This window comes from Hemiscyllium ocellatum, chromosome 28 (genome assembly GCF_020745735.1).
Source record: "Hemiscyllium ocellatum isolate sHemOce1 chromosome 28, sHemOce1.pat.X.cur, whole genome shotgun sequence".
Lineage (NCBI taxonomy): Eukaryota > Metazoa > Chordata > Chondrichthyes > Orectolobiformes > Hemiscylliidae > Hemiscyllium > Hemiscyllium ocellatum.
In genome coordinates, this window is record NC_083428.1 from 569,254 (window position 1) to 576,732 (window position 7,479).

Consider the following 7,479-nt stretch of genomic DNA (forward strand, 5'->3'; position numbering starts at 1 on the left):
ACTCTAAGAAACCATCTTAAAAGCATTCTATAAACTGCTGCTGCTATTATGAGGCTATTTTTGCCTATAGGATTCTTCTAGTTTACATATGGATTAAAATCATTTGATTAATGTCATTCATTTATCACAGTTACCCAATATTTCATCTTATGTCATGGTTCCTGTCGGGGCCTATAGAATATTCCCAATGGTGACAGCTTTCCCCTAATATTCCTCAGTCTTCACCCAAACCAAGTTTTCATCCTGATCTTCTGATCCAAGGTCATCTCTACACAGAACATAGAACATTACAGCGCAGTACAGGCCCTTTAGCCCTCGATGTTGCACAAATGCCATTCTTGATTAACAGAACTATCCCTCCATCTTTACCAAGCTTCCTATTCTTCTTGAATGTCATAAATCCCTCCATTTTCAGAATTCAAACCCTGTATCCTGCAGTCATGTCTCTGTATTGGCCATCAGATTGTATTCATTCATTTCAATGTTCATTATCAATGCAGTTACTTTGTAATGATTGCTATAGACATTCAGATAAAGAGACTTTAGTTTTTTTTTGCTATTTTGATATATAAAAAGGATACATTTGGGTGAAACAAATGTGGATCCATTAAAGACAGAGTCAGGAGAATTTATAAGGGGGATTAGAGCAATGGCAGATCAGCTACATTTTTTTTCTGTTAATCTCAGAAATAGAGATCCTAGTAACTAGGAAGAATGAAGAGTTGAAGGAAAATGGTACAAATAAGAGAATTATACTGGAAAAATTAATGGGACTGAAAACCAATAAGTTTCTGGGATTTAATGATCTACATCCTAAAGTGTTCCGAAGTAGCTGCAGGGATAATTGTTGCCTTGGTGATAGACTCCATCAACTCCATAGATTCTAGATTGGTCCCATGGGTAAGGTGTTAAATGTCATCCCTTGATTTAAGAAGGAAGTGAGAGAGAAAACAGGAAACTATAAACTCTCACAACAGAAGCAGGGATAATGCTACAATTTGTTATAAAGGATAAATGGACATTTGGATAAAAATAATCTGGACACAGTCAGCATAAAACTGCAAATGTGAAATCATGTTTAACAAACTTGTTGGAGATTTTGGAGAATGTAACTAACCGAATAGATAAAGGGGAGTCGTATATTTGGATTTTCAAAAGGCTTTTGATGAAGTCCCACATGTGAAGTTGGTCAGCAAAATTAAAGCACATGGGCTTGGAGGAACTGTACTGGTATGGATTAATGATTGCCTTACTGACAGAAAACAGAGAGAAGGAAGAATTACATCACTCTCATGTCGACAGGCTGTGACTAGTTGGGTACCACATGGAGCTGGACTTGGGACCGAGTTGTTCACTATATGTATCAAAGATGGTGGAACCAAATGTACTATTTCCAACTTTATGGATGTTACAAAGGGAAACATGAATGTAAGGTTGTCCATCCTGAAAGGATTCATAGATGTGCAGACTCTTTTTTAAAATGGTAAGAAGTTGGAAAGTGTAGATGTACAAAGAGGCCTAGGTATCCTTGTCAGTAACCTCACTGAAGGCTAACATTCAGGTGCAGCAAGCTATGAAGAAGGTTAATGAACTCTTTTTACTAAAAAAATGGGAAATCTTTGGAATTTTCTACCACAGAGTCTAGGAATATGTTTAAGATAGATTTAGATAAATTTCTGGTTATTGATTACCTAAAAGGATAAGGGGCTAGTGTGAATAAAATACATTGATCAGGCAGGATTATGTTAATGATGGGGTAGGCTCAATGGCCTGAATAGCCGACTCTTGTTCCTATATTTTGTAGCATCGAGTCTTGAATTCTGGTCCATTCTTAGGTTTTTTTTTTTCTGTCCTTTCCTGCTCATTTCTGACCTTCATTTTCCACACGAGCATTTTTCTTCCCTGCCACAAATCCATCCCTTGTTTTGTTACAATCACCCAAACTTGATCCTCAACCCCATTGTTTAGGTTAATGCCTTCTCTACCTCCTTAAATTTGCAGTTAACAAAATCATCAATGTCAGCATAATTCACTCTAAACTGTCCCAACCATACAGATCCCATTTTCTCCTGTTTCAGCACCAGTCCCCCCAATGAACCAGAACAACTCATCTCATAACTTCATCCCTTTAGTCTTATTTGACTTGTGCCAGTTTACAGAGATTATTACCTTTGTGATTCTGTTTCTTAATTTAGCTTCTAACTTCTCATATCACCTCAACAGAACCTCTTTCCTTACTGAACTTGTGTCATTGTTATCATGACTATTACCACTGGTTCCTCCAGTTCCTACTGTACGTTTCTTTCCCACCAGACCTGAAGTCCCTAATCCGTGTCATGGGAAGACAACACAGCTATCTGGAACATTGCTCTTTGCTGCAGACAATAGTTTCAATTTCCTTCACTGTACTGCCCATACAATGCATAGTAGTGTCCACACTAACCAATGACCAATACGTGTTCATAGTATCCAATTGCCTATCAGTATCCACGCTAACTAATCATTTATCAATGTTCACACTGACTAATCAGTGTCCACATTATCCAAATACCTATCTGTGTGCAATTGTTACAATTCCCCATCATCCCCCCACCCCACCAAACCACTGACCAATCACGTGACCCAAATGCTGCCCAGATTCCAAAACCACATGGTTGAAATGGATCAGTGGAACCAATAGCAGTTGAAATATGTTTGTGGAGGGGCTGCCGTTTAATAGTTGCCCAGCTCAAATGATATGACAAATGATTTACATCTTTCCAAAGAGCACAAATTCCTTATTTTCCTCCTCCTGATTGTTTAGCGTATGGATGGGAGGTGCTGCAGGAGGAGGTCAGGTCCCCAGGGTCTGTCCCTCAGTGTCAGCAGGGAACGATCCATAAGGTGGAGTGGGGGGGTGGGGGAGGGTCAGTGGATGCCAAGCCCCACAGGGTCAGGAGGTGTGAGGGGCTTCAGTCCTGTAATGTCATCGTATTTGATATTTATTTTAAAACTGTTATTTATTGTTCATCTTTAATTTATTGAAGTATCTTCTTGGTTGATCAATCAATGATTTTGTGATGGGAATTGTTTGAAAATTATGCATATTTTGTCAGTATTTTATACAATTTTACAATAAAGTATTTAAGTAAATTAATAGCATGAATTCTGTGATTTTTTTTATCTAACAGAGAAACCATAAAACAGAATCCAAAGGTTTTATTTTTAGTGTGTGACAGTGAACGGTTTCTCAGAGGAACCTTTGGACTGAAGTAAGATTGATCATTGCACCAGGAGGAAGAATGGGGATCTTAAAGGAACACATTGCATTGGGTTTTATGAAGGAAAAAAAGTGTTTACCAAAGCTGTGTTTTAAAAAAGGAGTTAGCTGGCATATGGAACAATATTGATACAGAGAGTTAGGCAGGAATTTAAAAAGGGAGATCCTTGACAGTAGTAATATCTGGAGTACTCTCGGTGCTATGAGCTCGTGAGATTAGGAACAGGAGGATAGAGCAGATGAATGCATGGCTGAGGAGCTGGTGTATGGGAGAAGGATTTACATTTTTGGATCATTGGAATCTCTTCTGGGGTAGAAGTGACCTGTACAAGTAGAACAGATTGCACCTGAATTGGAAGGGGACTAATATACTGGCAGGGAGATTTGCTAGAGCTGCTCAGGGTTGGGGGTGGAAGCCAGGGAGATAGTGAGGAAAGAGATCAATCTGAGACAGGAGCAGTTGAGAAACGAAGTGAGTCAAACAGTCAGAGACAAAGCAAAGAGCAAGATAGAACTGACATTACTGCATTGAGTTCAATGTAAGAGACCTAACAGGGAAGGAAGATAAACTCAGGGCATGGGACTGGGATATCATAGCAATTACAGAAACATGGCTCAGGGATGGGCAGGACTGGCAGCTTAATGTTCCAGGATACAAATGCTACAGGAAGGATAGAAAGGGAGGCAAGAGAGGAGGGGGAGTGGTGTTTTTGATTATGGATAGCATTACAGCTGTGCTGAGGGACAACATTCTGAGAAATACATCCATGGAAGTTATTTGGATGGAACTGAGAAATAACAAAGGGATGATCATCTTATTGGGATTGTATTATAGACCCCCTAATAGTCAGAGTGAAATTGAGAAACAAACTTGTAAGGAGATCTCAGCTATCTGTAAGAATAAAAGGGTGGTTATGGAGGGGATTTTAACTTTCCAAACATAGACTGGGACTGCCATAATGCTAAGGGTTCAGATGAAGAGGAATTTGTTAAGTGTGCATAAGAACATTTTTTGATTCAGTATGGGATGTACCTACTAGAGAAGGTGCAAAACTTGACCTACTCTTGGGAAATAAGGCAGGGCAGGTGACTGAGGTGTCAGTGGGGGAGCACTTTGGGGCCAGCGACCATAATTCTATTAGTTTTAAAATAGTGATGGAAAAAGATAGACCAAATCTAAAGGTTGAATTTCTAAATTGGAGAAAGCTGCAAATGTGTTGCTGGTCAAAGCACAGCAGGTTAGGCAGCATCTCAGGAATAGAGAATTCGACGTTTCGAGCATAAGCCCTTCATCAGGAATAAGAGAGAGAGAGCCAAGCCGGCTGAGATAAAAGGTAGGGAGGAGGGACTAGGGGGAGGGGCGATGGAGGTGGGATAGGTGGAAGGAGGTCAAGGTGAGGGTGATAGGCCGGAGTGGGGTGGGGGCGGAGAGGTCAGGAAGAGGATTGCAAGTTAGGAGGGCGGTGCTGAGTTGAGGGAACCGACTGAGACAAGGTGGGGGGAGGGGAAATGAGGAAGCTGGAGAAATCTGAATTCATACCTTGTGGTTGGAGGGTTCCCAGGCGGAAGATGAGGCGCTCCTCCTCCAGCCGTCGTGTAGTTGTGTTGGAGAAAGGCCAATTTTGACTGTATTAGGCAAGAATTTTCAAAAGCTGACGGGGGGGGGGGGGGGGGGGGGCCGATGTTCACAGGTAAAGGGATGGTTGGAAAGTGGGAAGACTTCAGAAATGAGATAACGAGCATCCAGAAAAAGTATATTCCTGTTAGGGTGAAAGGGAAGACTGGTAGGTATAGGGAATGCTGGATGATTAAAGAAATTGAGGGTTTGATTAAGAAAAAGAAGGAAGCATATGTAAGGTATAGACAGGAGAGATCGAGTGAATCCTTCGAAGAATATAAAGGCAGTAGGAGTATACTTAAGAGGGAAATCAGGAGGGAAAAAAGGGGACATGAGATAGCTTTGGCAAACAGAGTTAAGGAGAATCCAAAGAGTTTTTACAAATATATTAAAGACAAAAGGGTAACTAGGGAGAGAACAGGGCACCTCAAAGATCAGCAAGGCGGCCTTTGTGTGGAGCCACAGGAGATGAGGAGATTCTAAACGAGTATTTTGCATCAGTATTTACTGTGGAAAAGGATATGGAACATATAGAATGTTGGGAAATAGATGGTGACATCTTGAAAAATGTCTATACTACAGAGGAGGGAGTGCTGGATATCTTGAAATGCATAAAAGTGGATAAGTCCCCAGGATCTGATTAGGTGTATCCTAGAACTCTGTGAGAAGTTAGGGAGGTGATAGCTGGGCCTCTTGCTGAGATATTTGTATCATCAATAGTCACAGGTGAGGTGCTGGAAGACTGGAGGTTGGCAAACGTGGTGCCACTGTTTAAGAAGGGTGGTAAATGACAAGCCAGAGAACTGTAGACCAGTGAGCCTGATGTTGGTCGTGGGCAACTTGTTGGAGGGAATCCTGAGGGACAGGATGTACACGTATTTGGAAAGGCAAGGACTGATTCGGGATAGTCAACATGGCTTTGTGCATGGGAAATCATGTCTCACAAACTTGATTGAGTTTTATGAAGAAATAACGAAGAGGATTGATGAGGGCAGAGTGGTAGACGTGATCTTTATGGAAGTCAGTAAGGCATTTGACAAGGTTCCCCATGGGAGACTGGTTGTTTCCACTCAAACTGCCCGTTCACTAGAATAGATGTAAGCCACAATTGACATTAAGACACATTATTCTAATTGTACTCACTGCCAAACTTCTTCTGCTGACACTCTCCACCTTAATCACTGAGAGTCATAGAGATATACAGCATCGAAACAGACCCTGCAATCCAAATCGTCTATGCTGACCAGATATCCTTACCTAATCTAGTCCCATTTGCCAGCACTTGGCCCATATCCCTCTAAACCCTTCCTATCCATATACCCATCTAGATGCCTTTGAAATGCTGACATTGTACCTTGCTGTCATCCAATTTTACAATTTGGATCATTACCAGCCTGTCGTATTCCTGAGCCCATTAAAGTCCAATGAGAAACTCTGATAATATCTTTAAAACATGGGGGTGGCACGGTGGCTCAGTGGTTAGCACCAGGGTCCCAGATTCAATTCCACAACTCCTGTCTGTGTGGAGTTTGTACATTCTTCCCGTGTCTGTGTGGGTTTCCTCTGGGTGCTCCAGTTTCCTCCCACAGTCCAAAGATGTGCAGGTTAGGTGAATTGGCCATGCTAAATTGCCGGTAGTGTTAGGTACATTCATCATAGAGAAATGGGTTTGGGTGGGTCACTCTTCAGAGGGACTTGTTGGGCCAAAGGGCCTGTTTCCACACTAGAGAATTTAATCTAATCTGCTCTGTTGGACCTCTGTTCTAGGCAGAAGTGGGTACTGCAGATGCTGGAGATCAGAGTCAAGATTAGGGTGGTGCTGGAAAAGCAAAGCCAGTCAGGCAGCATCTGAGGAGCAGGAAAATCAACATTTCGGGCAAAAACCCTTCATCAGGAATGAGGCTGGGAGACTCAGGGGTGGAGAGATAAATGGGAGGGGGAGGGGGAGAAGGTAGCTGAGAGTGTAATAGGTGGATGGAGGTGAGGGTAAAGGTGATAGGTCAGAGAGGAGGGTGGAGCGGATAGGTGGGAAGGAAGATTGACTGATGGGACAGATTGAGAGATCTCCCAGACCATACATAACCTCATCACCTCAGGGGATCTCCCATCCACAGCTTCCAACCTCATGGTCTGGGAACCCCACACTGCCCAATTCTACCTCCAACCCAAGATCCACAAGCCTGACCATCCTGGCCAACCCATTGTCTCAGCCTGCTCCTACCCCACCAAACTCAACTCCACCTATCTCGATACTGTCCTATCCCCCCAGTCCAAGAACTCCCCACATACGTTCGGGGCACCACCCACGCCCTCCACCTCCTCCAAGACTTCCATTTTTCCAATCCCCAATGCCTCATCTTCACCATGGATATCCAATCCCTCCACACCTCCATCTGCCATGACCAGGGCCTCCAAGCCCTCCACTTCTTCCTCTCCCAACATCCCCACCAGTACCCTTCCACTGACACTCCATTCGTTTGGCTGAACTAGTCCTCACCCTCAACAATTTCTCCTTCGAATCCTCCTACTTCCTCCAGACAAGAGGGGTACCCATGCGCACCCGTATGGGCCCCAGCTATGCCTGTCAATTTGTTGGCTACGT